Source organism: Eubalaena glacialis, chromosome 1, assembly GCF_028564815.1.
Source record: "Eubalaena glacialis isolate mEubGla1 chromosome 1, mEubGla1.1.hap2.+ XY, whole genome shotgun sequence".
Taxonomy (NCBI): domain Eukaryota; kingdom Metazoa; phylum Chordata; class Mammalia; order Artiodactyla; family Balaenidae; genus Eubalaena; species Eubalaena glacialis.
The window spans coordinates 13,130,680-13,150,736 of NC_083716.1; the positions used below are offsets into that span (position 1 = coordinate 13,130,680).

The 20,057-nt window shown below is 39.5% G+C and overlaps 1 protein-coding gene across 1 annotated transcript in view; it reads left to right on the plus strand.

Moving 5' to 3' along the window:
* The window catches only part of RAB11FIP2 (RAB11 family interacting protein 2), a 93,619-nt gene that overhangs the window by 39,217 nt on the left and 34,345 nt on the right, over positions 1–20,057 (plus strand). The gene's annotated exons all lie outside the window — the stretch shown is intronic.

Here is a 20,057-nt window from a genome sequence, read left to right on the forward strand (position 1 = left end):
CCTGTATATGGAGACATATATTCCCCAATCTTTTACCAAATGCATTTCTGTCTAATATTTATCTCTACTAAGACTTCATTGAGAGTTAAATACAAAGCACATAAAATAGTTTTGCTCAGTTTAATATTTTGAATCAGATAATACTTGGCCAAGCTTATATTCACAAGCTAAAATCCCTTATTATTTGTATTTTTCTGAGTTTCTTCAGTTTTTCTATGAGAGCATAAATTTTGAAATTCTGAAAATTTTTCTGAAATACAAAAAATTAAATAATTTTTAATAGGAGACAAGGAAAAATAGCTTTCACCAACTTTTTCCTCCACTTCCAAATTTCTGTAATAAACCTCACAATCTGGTATAGAATTTTATTTTCCCATTTGAGGTCTTGGTAGTTCTTTTTAATATGGTGCCATTTTTAGTTAACATTTATTAAATGTTGCACAGTTCTTAGTATTTGTTTTTTTCTGTTGTTAGTATAACTGAGGCTCTTCTTACACTTTTAAAAGTACTAAAATCCATGTGTTTGCAGTATTATGACATTATCTGCAGATATTTTAATATGCTTTGGCCAAATTTACTCTTTATAGAATGAACCACGATGCCAGTGTTGTACTGGGGATATGTTTTATGTAAATAGAGCTCATGAAAAAGTATGGTTAAGGGACTGCCATTCTTTTTATGAGGAAATTCATTTTTAAGGAGGATTCTTTGCCTGTATAAAAACTGTTAAGGATTAGACTTATCCATACGTTAATGATTTGGTTATAACTGCATCAATATTTTTATCTTTAATTCTGAGACAAGACTTGTATTGAAAACTGAATCTGCATTTATCACTGCCCGAAATGTTCTGTTCCGATGTTTATGAACTTTCTTTCACTCGTGACCTGGAATCAAACTGACTATATATATATTTTCATAATCAATCGGTCAATATAAGGAACTAAAAACAAAAAGTAAAAATGAGTTCCTAAGTAAACATAACAGTGTTTCCTGTGTTTGTGGGCAGAAGTGCAAATAGAGTAGTTTTAATTTTTAGCGTTGTAGAAAAAAAGGCCAAAAGATCACATTAGTTTATTTTTGCAAACTATAACTTTTAAGTATTCTAATGGTATATTTTGTTAGTAACTTAGACAAGGAAATAAAACATATGTACTCATTAAATAACGTGCAGCACAATAGACTTATAGACAGAGTTTACTTTTGCTTTTATGCTTAAAAAAGGCATGCTCAAAAATACTTCCACCAATAAGAGGATTTTTTTAAATTGCAGAGTTTATAATAGTCTCAAACCTGTCTTAAGCTAACATACTTCTGTTACATAATTAAAAATATTTCTGCCAATATTTTTAAAACAGTATAGTTTTACAACCAGCTCCCCTCCCAGTTCTAAAATTCAGCTTCAAAGTATTGAACATAACTGTCCTACCACTTAGGCTTCAAGTTCATTTATTAAATACCAGGGAATAAATCTTAGAATTGTATATAAAATGATGTGTCACCCATTCACGAAAAATATTTAAGTATTGCTTTTTGCTGCTGTATTCTGCATTGAGCCTAGTTTTGCCATCCTCCCATGAATGTAGTATTATCCATAGATTATACATAACTACATCTATTGCTTTTAGCAGTAAGTGAAGATTTCGTTGTAATTTTCCAGCTGTGAAAATGTCGCCTGTATTTAAAGGGTTTCATGAATGGAAACCTAAGTAAAACTCAGCTCGCTAGTTGACAGACTTGCTTTCCTCACATCCTTCACCAACTCCTCCACCCTCACACCCCACTGCCTACCACCCCCATAAGGGTGCTTATTCTTTAGCAAGGAGAATCTCAAAAAAAAAAAAGAAGAATTGCTGTCTTTAATATATCTAGAAATTGTTACGCTAGAACTTTTTCTTCCTCTTAGGTTTTTAGGAAAAGCAGCCTACCTTGGATTTGTAAAACAAGGTGAAACTTTCTGATGTCTGTGTGCCCATATGTCTTATAGATATGGTTGGTGTCACTTGTGTGTGTGTAAATGAAATATGAAGCATGCTCATTCCCTCGATCTCTTTGAAGTAAAAGGGAAAGGATCGCAGTGCTGCTGGTTCATGATTGTACCTGGAAGGGTCTGTCAGCACACACTGAAAGCCCCCATTCTCACAGATTTATAAGTTTAATAATCCAGATGCAATCATTAGAGGTATTTAATATGCAATAGGTAGCATCTTAACTAATTAATCTGCATAAGAAGGGTTTTCTGGTGTATTTAATAAGAAATGTAGAAGCTCTTCAAGCATTAAACTGGAGTTGACATTTTATTTCATTTATTTTCCATGTCAAAAAATACACTCTTACAATGGAATTGAAGTCTGTAACAAATGATACATTTGGGCCTGTCAATCTTCGATCTTAGGGGTGGTTTGATTTTGAGGTACAAAAAAAAATGCTGCAGATCTAGAAATGTATATATTTAGCAGGTATTTGAAAGATACAAGCGTTATTTATAACTGAAGAGTATTACACTTAGTAAAATGCTCTAGTAACTTGTATACATTTTTGCAGGTACAAACTCCAAAGTATGTAAGCATTATGTAACATGACAGTTGTATAATTTATGTAATCTGATGGATGCATGAATCAGAATTTTTATATATGATTATTGGTTTATTATAGTTGATTAAAATGTTTAATCTTAATTTGGTTGTCATAATTTATCGCAGATAAAACAGCATGAATATTCATTTGTACATGAGCCCTCCTTTTAAAAATACAGTAGGATGCCTCTTATTATTTGATGTATGGCAGCAAGTATTCTGTAAGACCTACAGACTCACTTCACTGTGAAAATAGTTTTGGAAAGTAAGGTTTAGCGTGGACACTGTTTAGCAGCCCTTTGTGTATAAGACGTCCCCTCACAGGGACAGAACTTACTGCTTGGTAGCAAATTACATCTGCGTATTTATACAGAGGCTGAGACCTATGCTGAGTGCTTTCTCTTTATGTGTTATTTCATTTATTCTTCACAACAGCCCTCTACGGTAAGGACTGTACAAGCTTTCAGAGGAAATTGAAGACAGCTAACAAAACAGCTATTTGTGGAACTCAAGAGTAGAGTAGAGTTGGCAAAGCCATGGCATTTCTCACTACTTGTTAGTGTCCAGCTCATGGCAGAGACCACTAATTCATGCCCACTTCCAGCCCTCTGAGCCTGCAGTCCAGGTATATGCCTGTCCATTCCAGATGCTGTCTGAGGGAAGCAGGAATCTAAGGGCCTGGGACGATGGTGTGGGTGTGGGTGTGGGTGTGGCAGAGTGTTAAGTAGTTGTATTATTCTAGATTATGAGACGTGATCCACACGTAGTGGTCCCGTAATTAGGTCACACACTCTTGGAACAAGGGAGTTCTCTGCAGGCCAGAACACCTTCCTGGTCCTTAATTGCCCTCAATTTTAGAGGCCCATTTATTGTATCTTTTTACTTCCCCTGGTATTTCTCTGGATTGTTCCCCTTTCTGCCTATCTGCAGCACACACGTTTATTTTTTCTTAGTCTACTGAGACAGAGATATTTGAGGTAATTTGAGAGTAGAGAGTTATTATTCTGTTAAAGTGGCTGTTTTCCACATAGGTTTGTTCTAATGCCGTGCCTCTCTCAGAAAGGCCAGATGGAAATGAAAGCGAGGCCAGGGTTGCTAAACCCGATCATCTCAGAGCCTGAAAATATAGATTTTATGTGAAATATGATTTCCACGTGTTAGCAACTGATTCTTTAAAAAAACAAACAAACAAAAAACCCACAAAACCGCAGGCCACTAGTGTGCAGTCTTTTCCTTAGTCAGTGTTTCTCATGGACAATCATCGTCATCATCATCAGAACAGTGCAGAGTATAGTTGTTTACTTCCGCCACAGATGATCTTGTGTTTAATCAAAACCTGACTTGGCCAAGGGGCGTGCGGGGCATGTGTGATGTGTAAGACGGAATTACAGCTCAAGACTCCTGGGAGGGAGGGGGAGAGGATAGGGAGTAAGTATTCAGTGACTCTAGAGTTTCAGTTATGTAAGATGAATAAGTTCTAGAGGTCTGCTGTGCAACATGGTGCCTACAGTTAACGATACTGTATCGTGCATGTAAAAATCTGTTACGAGGGTAGAGCTCGTTTGAAATGTTCTGACAGCAGTAAAGAAAAAGCCTTTCCCAGGTAGGCCCGCCCCTGAGCCTGGCAGTGTAGATGCTTTTCAGAGGGAGAACAGCACAGTGAATCTGAGTTACAGCCCAAGGGCCACCGCTCTGCTGTTTAGAGCCTTTTAGAGTGTTATCTAGTATCTGATACATACCCTTTTGTGGTAATTATGATTTTTCAGTATCTTATTTATGACGGTCTTGCCTTTTGGTAAAAATCTGTATAAAAACTATTAGTGTCCCAAAGATCAGTTTAGCACTTAATACTGTCCTGTGTTAAGGTCACATCATGTATGGTATGTGACAACTTCCGGTCATCTAAAGTCAGTGTGGTGTTTGTGTGTGTGTGTGTGTGTGTGTGTGTGTGTGTGTGTTTAGGGTATAAAATACATATTTCAATTGAAATATAATGGTCATGGATTCCGTAGTTTCTTTGATTTTGTACATCCACCATTTAAAATTCTACTGTACTTTTGGACGCCAGCCAGATCAGGAAAGCTGGATAGTTAGATCACTGGTTCTCAAAGTGTTGTCCCCAGAGCAGCAATGGCAGTATCACCTGGGAACTTGGGAGAATGAATGCAAACTCTCAGGCCCTACTCCAGACCTACTGCATTAGAAACTCTGGGGGTTGGACCCAGAGAGCTCTATTAACCAGCCCTCCCGGTGTTTCAAATGCACATTCAAATCTGACTACCATTGAGATAGAGACCCACGCCCCCTTTTTTCTTAGTTTAATGTACTTTAGAGAATTTTTTTTTAACTTAATGTAATTTTCCTTGCCAGTCCTGAATTTATTTATGAACCTGTTTTTTTAGTTTTTTGATAAAATGAATATTTTGTGTTTTAAAGAAACAAGTCTGATGAAACTTCATATAGATAGAATGCTTGTAAGATAATGCACAATGCGTTATGCAGAGTAGATACATAGTTAATACCGTTGATTCTTTGATACGATGTTTTGTTTGTGCAGTAAGATTTGCTGTTGTGATGGGGAAGGCAAAAATGCACATGGGCCTTAATGCGAAACTGCCAGAATGTCTTCCTTTGTTCTGACGTGGCGGCCAAGCTTGATTAAGGAGGGCATCTTTCTCAGCCTCACAGAGGCCTTGAAAACTGAGGTAAAAGACATTAGTGTAGAAAGGAAACAGAAAATACAGGCACATATGGAATGCGGTAGAATAAAGTTTTTGAATGTATGTGTGAAATTGGGCAATGAACCTTAATATAACAAGTGAAGCCAACTTGTGACTTGAAGTGAGAGGTTCTGTTTAACAGGCACTTTGTAACTTTGCTAGTTACAATCATTTTGTCAAATAGTTCATAAAAAGCTTACATTATTTTCACAATCAAAACTGAGTCGGTTTCTCGTTTCTAGGGAAATCTAGAATGAAATGTAAGAGTCTTGTTAGATCTTGGATCAGATACTAGAAACACTGGATGATTAGGAAAAGACCATTATGCATTAGGTTAAAAATAACATAATTTAAAATAAGGGTAGTATGAGAGAGGAACATCCAATAGCAGAGTATTTTATTGGTTTTTATTCCTCGGTGGAAAAATGGCTAGAACATTAACAGTGTAACATGGATTCAGAGACATCTGAACACTGGCAAAAGTTGTTGGTTTTTTTTGTCTTGTTTGTTTCAATCATCACTCTCAAACCCGCAGTGGAAACTTCAGTGCCAAACATTAGATTAGCCTCTGGCAGAAAGGGAACTAGAGAGCACAGGTCATTAAAATCACGGCCGATTCTGAATCCTCAACTTGAACCTGTGCTTTCAACCTCTTTCAGCAAAATTTTGCTAAAGTTAGACAAAGAGTAACAACATTGGCTTATGAATTTCATTTCCTTTCCTAGTTATGAAGGAGGCATTAATGAGGGGGAAATGGCAGGAAAAGCCTGGGGAATTGGGTGGGGAAGGCGGCAGTGGGCCAGGCTCACAGGAAAACTAGTTGCCAACCTCAGATTAATTTAGGTTATAATCTGAAACCATATAGGACAAGCACTTTTAAGAAATAAGTCATTTGTCATAAACTGTTGACTGATCCAATAGCAGTATTTAGTGTTTTTATGTTTACATTTAAAGATTTTTTATTAATATACTGTTACTGAACATCTTTCATGATTTATAAGCTATAAAATATTTTAATCCTTGACTCATTTTTTTACCAAGCTATTCACTTAATGCTATATAATATGTAGCACTTGAGACCATCTGTTAGGAATACTTGAATAATATGCACACTGTGAAGATATGTACAGCAAATAAAGCAGAAAACACATGAAATATTCAGGAAGAGTTTGTGAAGACAGTCCTTGCATTTTAATTAAAAAAAAAAAATGTGGTCTGAAATCTAGCAGGAAGTCTTTCCAAAACTGAAGCTCTTTTCTTATTCTGGGCAAATTGCTCTGCTGAGTGGCCTTAAGATGTCACTTTGACTTTAAGTGAATAGATCGTAAATAAAAATATTGGCATTAGTACTACTTAGAATTGTCCTTCTGAGCATCCCTCATTAAGTGTGAGAAGTTACTGCAGAGTAACGGCGGCAGCTGCATGGGAACCAGGATAAGCAGGCTGTTTTGTGAAGCGGGCCCAAGAGGGAGGCTGGGACTAGGACAACCTGGGTGCCTCGGGGTCATCCCTGGAGGATGGATTTGGGGCGAGCATCAGGTTGAATTTGGTAGTCTTGGAAACACTGAGCTGGGTTCAGCGAAATCCTAGGCCTTGGAGGGTACTTTAATCCTGTTGGAGGTTGAAGCTCTTTATTTCTTTCCTTTGAACGGGTGGAGGGTGGGGGCAGGTTGGCGCCCTGGGTGCGTCTCCCCAGAGCAAGGGACCTTGTTGTGAAAGATTGAAAGGTTTCCTAAGTCACTCAGCTGCATGTAGACACCTGGATTCTTAGTCCACCCACCTGTTAGTTGGGAGTGATTCTAAGGAGCCTCGCTCACTCCCAGGAGGCTTGTTGTCACTTAAGGGTCACACCACCTGATGAGCTTGTAGCCTAGACACCTGTCATGATGCCTCCTGCCTCTAAGAATGGGCCAGAATGGTATATACGTGGGACAAAATTTAGTTCCCACCAGGCCACGGGAATGTCTGGCCAACGGTAAGTCTTAAGCCTGGTACTCACCCTTTAGCGGTGCCTTCTCTAACTGCTTTCAACTCTTGTGTTCTGATGCCTAAACCAGATGTCCTCGGAATCAAACCTTCTCTTTGTTTAGTGATTGTTAACCTTTTGTTCTCACAATAGCAGGAGTAACCTCACTCATTGGGTGGACCTCAAACCCCAAAGGCACATCTGTCAAAAGCCTTAATAAGACCACAGCTATGTACCACATCTTAATTTCTGATTGACTATTGCATACAACTCACTATTTGGGGATATTAGCATATTATTTCAACCTTTTGTCTGATCCTTACTCTTTTTATCACAGACATCCTAGGTATTTATTATTATCCACCTAAAATAATTTGGGACTGTTCCTTCTGTTGATTTCCACAGAGTGGCCAATCATTTTATAAGTGCCTTTCAGTTGTCTTTGTGCTGAGTTCTTCCTATTTGTGGAGGGAATCAACCAGTTGAACAAGCTTCACCTAAGTTTCTCTTCCATTTGGCAGTCAGTAGTGTTCGGCACTCTCTAGTAGCTGAATGCATTTCAGTATGCATAGTAAACTTACTCCTACCTTTATTATTTTTATACCCATATTTCTCTTTGTCCTGACTCATTTATTTCATCGTTTTGAATTGTATGTATGTTTGTAAATCACCTCAGCTCTTCTGTGGGATGGGGCATCGTATGAATAAATTTTTTATTTGGCATTTCTTCCAATCCTTCTCATTCCGCTGCATGCAAAGTGCCCCAACTGATCTTTGCTGACCTCCAGCAAACCACCGTCTTGTACATTTATTTGTCCTTGTTTTTGAGTCTACTAGTTATTTAAAAACTATATACAAAGAACTCCTGGCAAAGACTTTGAGCCTCTAGTCATCGTATCCCCAACATCGATGCGTAGCGCAGTGCCTGGTATTTAGTTGGTACTCAATAACATTTGTTGAATGAGTGATCAGATTATTTTTTGTTAACATCCGTATTATTGTTACGAACATCTGTTATCAACAGTGATGTTATCTTCTAAGGGAGCCAGCCCCTTTGAAATGAATAAAAATAAAGGTTTTTAACAAGCAGTGGAAGTTGGATCTAGAGGAGACATGATTGCTACCAAAACCTCGCCAGTGTAAACTGGGAACAGGCAGAAATAAATGTTCGTCTTAAATTATAGGCCGTCTACCAGAGTTGAAGAAGCATGTTAGTCAACTTCACTCCTTCCTTTACTTTAGTGGGGGCTGGTCACCTGCAGCTCTTCATGTTTGTTCCCTTGTCTACACGCCCTGCTCGTTTGTATGCAAGCCCAACAGAACCAGCTAGCTGGTCACCTTTGCTGCCCTCCCATTTAGAGTTCACGTGTCACATTCCAGGTCCTCAGTAAATGCCTGTTAGAGGAGGGAGGGGAGGGAGGACTTCAATGGCTGGTGCTTTGAAATATGGTGTAAGAAGGTTGTACTTTTTCGTTGTATGTGATTTGGTTGGCAGCATGCTGAGATTTTAATTATCTGTACTTTAAAATATTGCAACCATGGCTATTACGAAAACACTTTCCATTGTCCTTGATGAAGGGAGGCGTTCTCATTCTAATTTGGCTTATATTTGTAATTAATGAGAAAGAAAGAAACCTTGAGTGGTCCCTAATTGAAAACAGGGAGTACATTGATCCACTTTTGTTCAGGAGTCTTATGGAAAGTTTAGATATAAAAACAGTTTTCTTAATTATATCATGATACAAAAATAAATAAATCATTTCGATAAGAACACCAAGCAAGATAGGCTTTTCTAAGTGAAGTGCTTTCTTTAATATACATGTGTTTCGTTGAATAGTCAGGAAAAATGAGTCCAGAATAAAGCCTCAGTGCAGCGCGGTAAATAGATTTCATCTTGAGTGTTTAATTGCTCAATCAACAGCTGCTGTGTCAAGGAAGTTGGTGACGCCTCCTCTGGGCTCTCCTAGCCACCCATTGATCCACCCTTCTTTCCATCCTTCAACTCAACAAACTGAATACCTGCTATGTGCAAAGCACTGTTCTAAATGCTAATGATAGAGTTGAGCAAGATGGACAAACGGAAATAGGGCCCTGATCCATCAGTGATGTCTACCAAGGGCTCATGAAGTCCATGCCCCGCCCCCATTTTTTAAGGAGCATTTTTGAATCTTTTAAGGCCTATTCAAGTTGGAGTAACCAGTAAAGTACTCTCGAGTTAATCATAGCAGCACCAACTGACTGCACTTGAGTGTTGCCTTCTTGTGAGGGTAGAACTTCATGTCATCTGACAAATACTGATCCTAGACAATGAGGTAATGGTAGATGTATCTGGTAGCATGAAGAACTAATGATGAGCTCATATGCAATTTTTCCATGATTCTCTTTGTTAACCCATGAGTTTAATTTTTTTAAAAAATATAGTTGAAACCTGAGAGGTGTTCCAAGCGAGATTGGAACAAACAGAAAAACCACAGAATTATCTCCAGTATAGGGACATTTCTTGGATAATTAAAGGTAATGATGTGAATGGTCTATGTTATCCTTTTCTGCATTGCAGAGAACTCATTTTCATTCACCACTTGGGTTGCAGCCGTATCACTGAGAAATGAAAGATGAATGAGAGTAAATTGTATTTAAGAAAACTTCATCAACATTTATGACACATGAGTTTTTGGTTTGGAGAAAAATAAGTACCAACTGCTGAATGGATTTAGAATTGTATTTAAAAGGATGTTTTTTGCCAGTAGCTTCTAAATCAAATAAACTAACTGAAAATGTTTCATACCCAGGATCTAATGAGTCTGATTTAGCTTTTTAATTGAGAGTAATTACCTTCAAAAGATGAAAAACAAACATCAAAGCAATGGGGAAGAGGTGGGTCAGTCAATAAATAGACTTAAGGCAACTGAATTCCATCTGGAAAAATATACAAGTTCAAATCCACACCTCACTCTTTATACCGAAATTAATTCTATATGGATTAAAATTTGAAACATAAAATATGAGATGTATCAAAACAATGTGGGAGTTTTGTTCTGTTTTGTTTGGTTTACAGCAGAGAAGACCTCTCTATTCAAATCACAAAACCTAAAGCTATAAAGGAAAAGATAGATATATTTGACCACAGACAACTTTTAAAACATTTGAACACCACCCAAAAATCCAATAAACAAAATCAAAAGGCAAATGGCAAAAAGGGGAATAGATAGCAGCACAAATGACAGACAAGGTCTGATTTCTCTATAATATAAAAAGCCCTCATATACCCATAAGAAAAAGACCACTAGGAAAATACTCAGAAGGCAGACAGAAGAAAAATCCAAATAGCCTTATGAACATCTGCAAATTAGAATAGACAAAGAAGATGCCATGTTTTACCTATCAGGTTGCTCAGCTGTGTTAAAGCACAGGCTTGCCAGGAAAAGGGGACACGGATACTAGGTCATTTGGGGTGTAACTTGAAGCAAGTTCTTTGGAGGGCAATTTTATAATATCTATGAATATCTTAAATGTGCATCCCTTTTGATCCAGCAATTTTATTCCAGGAATTTATCTTACAAATATTCTGGAAAGTGTATACAAACATGTATTTGTCAGGATGTTGACTGCAACACTGTTGATAGTAACAAAATACTAGAAATTGGCCACTAGTCAAACACTTTATGTTGTCTAATGGAATAGTATGAAGCAAGTAAAAAGCACAAGATCCATGCATAAGCTGGTATGCCAAAATACCCAATTACTTTGTTAAGGGGGTAGAAAAAGGCAACAGAAAAATACAGATAGAGTGCTCTAGTAATTTGCATTTTATTTTATTTTATTTTTAAAATTTTATTTATTTATTTATTTATGGCTGTGTTGGGTCTTCGTTTCTGTGCGAGGGCTTTCTCTAGTTGCGGCAAGCGGGGGCCACTCTTCATCGCGGTGCGCGGGCCTCTCACTATCGCGGCCTCTCGTTGCCGAGCACAGGCTCCAGACGCTCAGGCTCAGCAATTGTGGCTCACGGGCCTAGTCGCTCCGTGGCATGTGGGATCTTCCCAGACCAGGGCTCGAACCCGTGTCCCCTGCATTGGCAGGCAGATTCCCAACCACTGCGCCACCAGGGAAGCCCCAGTAATTTGCATTTTAAAATACGTATGGGTATGTATGCATTTGTAGGAACATTGCTGGAAGAATATTGAGATGGTGGTTATTTCTGAAGAATATGCTGGGTTTGCAGAGGAGACAAATTTGTTTCTCATAAATCCCTTTTGGTTTGTTTTAGTCTTTCATCATATTCTTGTGCCATTTTCAGAATTAAATAAGACACATCTTTTGATTAATTTAGGAATATTTGACTTTTAGCCTGATTTTAGACTTCAGCCACCCTTATATGATTTGGGGGCCTGTATCAGAGCCTCAAGTAAACCACTACCCTGCTGAGGTGAGTGGTTCACCATGTGGTCAAGAAGACGAGCCAGGCTCCTCCATTTGCAAAACCGCCAGCTTTCCCACTCACACATCTGGCATCCAGAACACGTGGGGCCCTTCCCGTTAGAAAACAGAATCCCCATGACCCAGGCCCTCCATGAAGATTGATGCTGCTTCTGCTGGAGAACCACAGTGGAAGGTGCTGCCCATCATGTTTCTTATGATACATTTCTGGTAGAATTCAGCCCAGGAATTTCTTTTGTAATTTTCTATAGGAGGTGGACAGTGAAGTTCTAGAATTGACTTTCTTTACCACATTGCTTTCTTTGCCTAGAATCTTAACATCAAAATCAGTGTTCAATTCATAACTGGCTTTTTGATAACTATTTTAATGATCTGCTTATGACCAAGGTATTTATTGAAAATCTTTTTTTGGAGAAACCATGACATCAGTGTAAATAGTAAAGAAAAGAACAGGTTTAATGCTACTCTGACTAGAACCTCTTCTGTCCTGTAGGTGAGATGAAACCTTTAAGGTATGTTTTCCTTCTAGGAAAGACAGTATCTCCTGCATAGTATTCTTGCCAAAGATAAATTAATTTGAATCTAATCATGAGAAAGCAATCAGACAAATCCAGAACCTAGTTTATTCTAGTCAGTTATCTTATAAAACCTCAATGCCATGAAAAACAATAGACAACAAAAAAAGGGTTGCTACAAATTAAAATAGTCTCCTGAGATACAACCAAATGTATTGGTCAATATTATTGCCCAAATATTAGATTCTGGATTAGGAACAAGAGGCCAGAAAAAGATATTTGGGGGACAGTTGAGAAAATTAAATATGAACTATAGATTATTAAATAAAATTAATATTAATTTTCCCAGGTATGTGATGGTTATGGCCTTATTATTAGGAAATGCATGTTAAAATATTTAGAAATGAAGCATTTTGGTGTTTGCAACTTATTTTCAAATGGCTCGGGGGAAAGGTTACAGCTAGAAAGCTAAAGCAAATGTTAACAAAATGTTGACAATTTGTAAATCTAGATGAAGGATATATGGGTGTAAACTGTATTTTTCTTTCAACTCTTCTAAGAAAGTTTGAAATTTTTAAATGAAAAAAATGGAGAGAAAAAATCTAATTTGACTCATAAAATCATACTGTTCGAGAAACAGACTCACAGAGAACAGACTAGTGGTTGCCAAGGGCGAGGACAGGTTGGGGAGGGATGGAGTGGGAGCTTGGGGGTAGCAGATGCAAACTATTACATATAGAGAATGGGTAAACAGCAAGTCCTACTGTATAGCACAGGGAACTGTATTCAATATACCCTGTGATAAACTGTAATGGAAAAAAGTATAAAAAAGAATGGGTATATATATATATATATATACATATATAAAACTAAGTCATTTTGCTGTGAAATTAACACAACATTGTAAATCAACTATACTTCAATTTAAAAAAATCATACTGTTCGTAAACAGTTATAGCAAAAAATAAAAAATAAAAGAAGAAAAAAGACTTTTTTAGGTTAGGCTTCTTTGTGCCATCCTCCTGATTTGACATTTATCCCTTATTGTTACCAGGTGAGGACATTCTCTTGGTAACGTCCCTGCCACTCCTAGTTCCTTTGGCCTGTTCTGCCTAATGGGCAGCCCCCGCCCCTCCGAGGCCTCCATTTCTGCACTCTGGTTTCTGCCAGGCTCCTTGACCTGCCTCCTTTACACCTCATCCCAGTGGAGAGTGTTTCTATCAGGGTCCCAGGTGGCTTGTTTTTCTCAACCTTTGCCCTCGACCCCCTTGGCTCCCCAGGTGTCTCTTCTTTCAGACCTCTCCCCCTCCTCCTGCCTTTGTCTAATTAAACTGAAGTGGTGCCACCTGGCCAGGTCTTCCTTCCTGGGCCTCTTTGGGTGGGTTTTCCCTTTTTCCCCCTCTGGGGCTGTCATGAATTTCTTGTCAGCATCTTTGGCCTTTCCTGCCCTCCTTTTCCCGCAAGCTGGCCCTGTGGCTGCCCCAGGTGTCCGGTTCTTAGCTGTGATGGAAATTGCTGATGGCCTTTTCAGAACCAGGAAGACCCGATTGGGACAGCCTCCACGCCTTTGCAGACACAGATTCCAAACATGGGTGCCCGTTAGGTTGACTGCTCGAGCTGGGGCACGTGTGTGTGTGTGTGTGTGTGTGTGTGTGTGTGTGTGTGTGTGTCAGCCTATGTGGCTGGAAGGGGTGCCTTTGCCTCTTCCTCCCTGGGGGCCCTCCTGCCCCTTCTCACCCTGGTGTTGACCTTTTCACTTTCACACTTTGAAATTTAATGCCAAAAGCTTTCCTGTCATTCCACTGGAATCCCAAGGACCCCCAAAACAACACCCAAAACAAATAAATCTTAAACAGTCAAGGCTAATTTAATGATTTACGTTCTGGGTCCATTCAAGCAAGGAAGCCAACTCATAGATCAATTCTTACCTGGATTTCCCAGATTTGAGCTGTGATCTGGCCGATGGGGTTGGACCCTTAGTACGGTGACTATAGTATAAAGTGTATTGTGAAGAGAAATGAAGGCTGGAAAATTATGGGGACCAAGAGACAGTCATGCTTTGGGCCAGAACGTGCAATCTACAACTTATTGCTGACCTTAGTGAAATACTTAAGCAAATGAGCAGTAAACACAGCTACAGGTAACGAGGTAGCAGTCACACTGCCTTCTTCTCTTGACTCTTGGATATTCTTCCTTAAAGTTTCCAACAGTTGAGAAGCAGAGATGAATAAAGATGGATGGAGGATCCAAAAAACTGAGTTCTAGCCGTGACCTGGCCACTGATGAGCTTTGCAATTTTGTTCAAGTTCCTAAACTTGATTTCTTCTGTTTTCCCATTTCATAAAAAGAGGAAGTGGGTTGGAGGGCTGGTAGATTTGATGATCTCCAAAGTCTCCCCCAGACTTAAAAGTCCACGTCTGGAGTTTTACATTCTTCCCCTCTATTTTTTACAAAGTGCCTTTTAAACATCGAGAGGAGGTCTTACTGTTTTTTGTAATTTGAGAAGCTCAGTTTTGAGCCGTCAACCCTGATCTGAACCCAGGGCTAAGATGATACAAAAGGAACCCTGTGAAAATCAAAGACCACAGTGTGTGGGAGACACCTGCAGAGCATCGACACCCAGGTGTCTTCCTTATTGATGGGAAGCTCAGGGGAGCGACTCTGCAAACACCCTTGGATGCCCACGCCTGCGTGTCTGCATTCTACACCACAGAGCCCTGCACGATTTCATCACCTCTCCCTAAGTGTTTGACGATGGTGACTTTGATCTGAGCCCGAAATCCCAAATCAGAGTGATCGTTTGTTTAAAATTGTCACACATCCGGAAATTCTAAAACCCAAAACAGAAAGCAGTATAACAAGGAGTTTTCTTTCTAGTCTGTTCAGGTCATTAAGGAGCACTGTCCTGATTCAGATAGCTGCCTATGCTTAGAATTACTGAGTTTCCCCAGCAACAGGTTACGGAAAGAGTATACTAAGTCATGAAACAGAGCAGAAGTAAAATGAACAGGTAGAGAGAAAAGTATGACCAAGTAATTCCTTTGACAATTACATAATTTAATCTAAATAGAAGGCAGATTTAAAACATGGATCTAAGGAATGAGGTGAATTTTAAATCTGGAGGGGTATTTGCTAACACGTATTCTGGTTACCACAATAAGAATAGAGTTGAGAATTCTAGCCCTAGTGAAGCCGGTATCATTTTAACACCACATTCCCTCTATTTTACGAAGCATTCACCTCCACGGGTGTATGTCTCTATAGAAAGGCAACAATTCCCACTCTGCTTCCAGAAGGAAAAAGCCTTTGGAAGCTTCCAGCTTCTCTCCGCCCCTGTCCCCCGCCAAGAGGGGGCGTGGCTTACCTGATTGACAGGTTTGGGAAGGGAGGTGCGCGTCCTTGGCTCCGAGGCAGCTTGGCCGCAGGCTGCCTGCCTTCTGGGGCGTTCGGTCACGCAGTGAGCTCACAGACTCACATCTGTAGGGGGACTTCCAGTTGGCCAGAGCTGCCTATGACTGGGGGGCCAACTCCATCTAATTCAGGGTGAAGGATTCAGAAGCCCACTCTATTCACAATGCCACCATGCCCTCTAATTTAGCTTTATCTTGAATAAAGCTGATTTTTTTGTCTCCGGTTGTCTGACTCCTCTGTGTATCTCAGGCAGGGAAGAAGGGGGTGTTATTTATTGTGGTCGCTGCAATTTCAATAGGTACCTACAGGGAGCCAGGTTCATTTCCAGGAACTGAGTCTATAAGAAGGCTAACACTTGGTCTTTGTCCTGAGAAATCTGCAGTCTAGGATTATGAAATTCAATTTCATTAGGTTTATTGTGGATGGGGTTCTTCCTCACTCTTTTTTTTTTTTTAATCTCTTTGGGTGTTATCATTGTGTCCTATAAATAAGTAAACAGCGTTGCGTTTCTAATGTGAATTACGGCAGAGCTATTTTGGTCCTCTTTGTATTACACTTAGGTTTTAACAACTCACAGAGAACAAATTTGATTGTGTTTATATTTAAATGTTCTTAATAAGGGAAACAGAAGGATTAGATTCAGTAAAAACAGGAGCAGCATTCTGAATGTGTTTAAACAAGTTTTCCCCACTGATAAATAGAACTATTGAGCATCATTTTCAACTAGACTGACAAGAAAAAAGTCGTCAGTTCCCCTAAAGAATTTGTACAATGCTCCAGGCGAGTTACAGCTGGATCCTCTTAAAGAAATCAATCTTTCCTAGTAAATGACTCATAAGACCATTTAAATCTATGAAGCTTTTCAGTAAATTTATTCAATTAAAAGGATTTTCAATATTTTAGAAAATATTAAATTACCCATAATATTCTTGCAATGGCAGAATGGAAAACAAAACACAGCACACACCCAAGCAGCCCTGCTCCAGCGCTGACAGCCTCTGTGTCAGCAATGCCCTTCCAGCCTTCTGACAAGCCTCATGTAGATTGATGCAAGTTACTTTGGTGTGTTAATGCTGACAAATTTACTGGTCATTCATGATCATCACCCCTGCTGCTTTAGGGAAAACATTTTTTAAGTTCTAAGTATTGGGGGATTATATTATGCCATAGTGAATAGGGAAAAAACAACTTCTGTAATGACAAGGCAACATCAGTAAAGACTCTGGACCAGATAATCATAATATGCTCTTATTAGAGTAACCTCTCTGTGTCCAGGGTGTATTTCACCTCAAATTGGGACTGTGACTTTTTTTTTAAGTCACTTGAAAAAGTTCACTTTACAGACTATGCTTTGGATTTCTATTGGGTGGGCCAAAAGGTTTGTTCGGTTTTTTCCGTAAGATGGCTCTAGTAGCACTTAGTTGTCTTTAACTTCATTCGAAACAATTTTGTTAGATTGTATGTGACAGCTGTCATATCAGCGTGCATTTAAAAAAGGACATCAAAATTGGTGAAGTTTTGTGTAGCCATTTTTTAAAATTGAAGATGGAAGAAAAAAATCAACATTTTTGGCATATTATGCTTTACTATTTCAAGAAAGGTAAAAACGGAACTGAAAAAGTTGCAACTGCGTTTTGCAACTGAAACGCAAAAAAAAGATTTGTTCAGTGTATGGAGAAGGTGCTGTGACTGATCGAACGTGTCAGAAGTGGTTTGCGAAGTTCCGTGCTGGAGATTTCTCTCTGGACGATGCTCTACGGTCGGGTAGACCAGTTGAAGTCGATAGTGGTCAAATCGAAACAATAATTGAGAACAATCAGCGTTATACCGCGCGTGAGATAGCCAACATACTTAAAATATCCAAATCGAGTGCTGAAAATCATTTGCACCAGCTTGGTTATGTTAATCGCTTTGGTGTTTGGGTTCCACATAAGTTAAATGAAAAAAACCTTCTTGACCGTATTTCCGCATGTGATTCTCTACTGAAACGTAATGAAAACATTCCGTTTTTAAAACAAATTTTGACAGGCAATGAAAAGTGGATACTGTACAATAATGTGGAATGGAAGAGATCATGGGGCAAGCGAAATGAACCCCAACCAACCACACCAAAGGCCGGTCTTCATCCAAAGAAGGTGATGTTGTGTATATGGTGGGATTGGAAGGGAGTCATTGATTATGAGCTCCTTCCAGAAAACCAAACGATCAATTCCAACAAGTACTGCTCCCAATTAGACCAACTGAAAGTGGCACTCGACGAAAAGCCTCCAGAATTAGTCAACAGAAAACACATAATCTTCCATCAGGATAACGCAAGACTGCATGTTTCTTTGATGACCAGGCAAAAACTGTTACAGCTTGGCTGGGAAGTTCTGATTCATCCGCTGTATTCACCAGACATTGCACCTTCAGATTTCCATTTATTTCAGTCTTTATAAGATTCTTTTAATGGAAAAAAATTCAATTCTCTGGAATACTGTAAAAGGCACCTGGAACAGTTCTTTGCTCAAAAAGATAAAAAGTTTTGGGAAGATGGAATTATGAAGTTGCCTGAAAATGGCAGAAGGTAGTGGAACAAAAGGGTGAATACGTTGTTAAATAAAGTTCTTGGTGAACATGAAAAACGTCTCTTGTTATTTTTACTTAAAAACCGAAGGCACTTTTTGGCCAACTCAATACTTATGTAACTCATTTTTCTTTGAATTTGACAAAACATCATAGCTGAAAGTACATTCTAGTGATTGGAATACTGATCTGAATAGATGGAGGAATACAATGGCTAGAAAGGCAGTTCTCATCCATCCCACCTTGCCAGTAGGTGGAATTCACAATTTAAGAGGTATAATAAGATTTTGGCTTTGCCTTTTGGTGTGTAGTGAGTCAACTATCAAATGGGGAGAATCACCTACCTTTCAGGTCTGAGGATGAACACAAAGAGCTTTTAAAGTCTGTTGAGGTCCCCAAGAAAAATGATTGTGTTAATTCTGCAAGTACTCATTGGACTCAGAGCAATGAAGTATCACTTTCCATTAGACTGGGAAGAAGAAAGTTGGACGATGCCAAGTGTTGGTGAGGATGTAGGAATCTCTGCATCTTCCTACCCCGCCTGTGAGACCAGAAGGCAGTGCCGTGCACAGTAAGCATGAGTGCCTTATGACTCAGCAATTCTGCCTTTCAAGGTGTGTCCCAAGCAGATGCTCATACAGGTTTCTCCAGGACTGGTACAAGGACGTTCATTGCAGCATTGTTTCTCATAGTGGGACTTGGAAGCAGCTGGGAAGAGTGGGCATGGTGGGAGGTGGGGGGTGGAGAGGAGGAGAGGCATACCACAGATGCCCTGCAGCAATTGGAAATAACAGAATAGATATCTACAATGCAACATAGGTCAACTTGGAAACATAGTCCTGACAAAATCAAGAAACAGAGTAAGATCTATATAACAGCACTACTTATGTAAATTAAAAATACATGCAAAACAGTATTCATTTTACAAGAACACATACAAACAAAAGTTTCGAGTCAATTGGAGTGATTCCATATGGTAGGGGTGGGCAGTAGGAGTAGGGAATAAAGAATAAATAAACAGTGTAATTAAAAAATACGAAAAAGGGGGTCACGCATAGAACAATAAATACCGTATGGTGTAATGGTGTACTATGAGCTGAGGATGATGAGCTCAGACCTCTGCATTTCAAGTACCGCCTCTCCGCCAGCTCTCTCTCTCTCACACACACAGACACAGGATTGCCCTGTGGTGACGTATGGGCCAAATCAGGGCCTCGGATATATTTCGTTTGGCCTATGCAATACATAAAAATGGTTTGAATTAGTTACTAAGACTTAAAATCCAGCTTTTCAACTACTCTTAAAAGATCCAACCAGCTTGGGCTGAGGGTCTCAGTCCCCAGTTGTGCCCGGCAACTGCCCCATCTAAAATAAGCTTGCAGTCTCCTGGCCATCACAGCCCTCACCCCACCGCATCCCTGACAGAGGATGAGGGTCAGCTCCCAATCACCTTTGCATTATGTGCTAAACCAGATGCTTCTCCCGTTCTGTTTCCTACCTGTGCCTTGAGCTGGTGCTGCCAGACATAGATGTCAGCTGCCTTCCACGTCCTTTTTCCTGCCATATCCTCTCAGAGGTTTGGTTCAACCAGACCAAGTGAAGGAAAGGGAGGAACAGGGATAACTCCTAAAACTGATTAAAGCATGTTGGGCGGGTGTGGGCCTTTCCCTGAAATGAAGGAGACCCAGGTAAGATCAGGCTTGAGGGGAAATTCAAGAGCCCCCCACCCTTTTCATCAGGAGATGTTTCAGATGCCCTTAGGAAATCCAGATGGCACAGTTAAATAAACAGTGGCTGTGTGAATGGGGAGTTCTAGGGAGAGGTGAGAGGTCAAAGTTAGAGGAAAACCAATGGGCACCATCAACAGAAG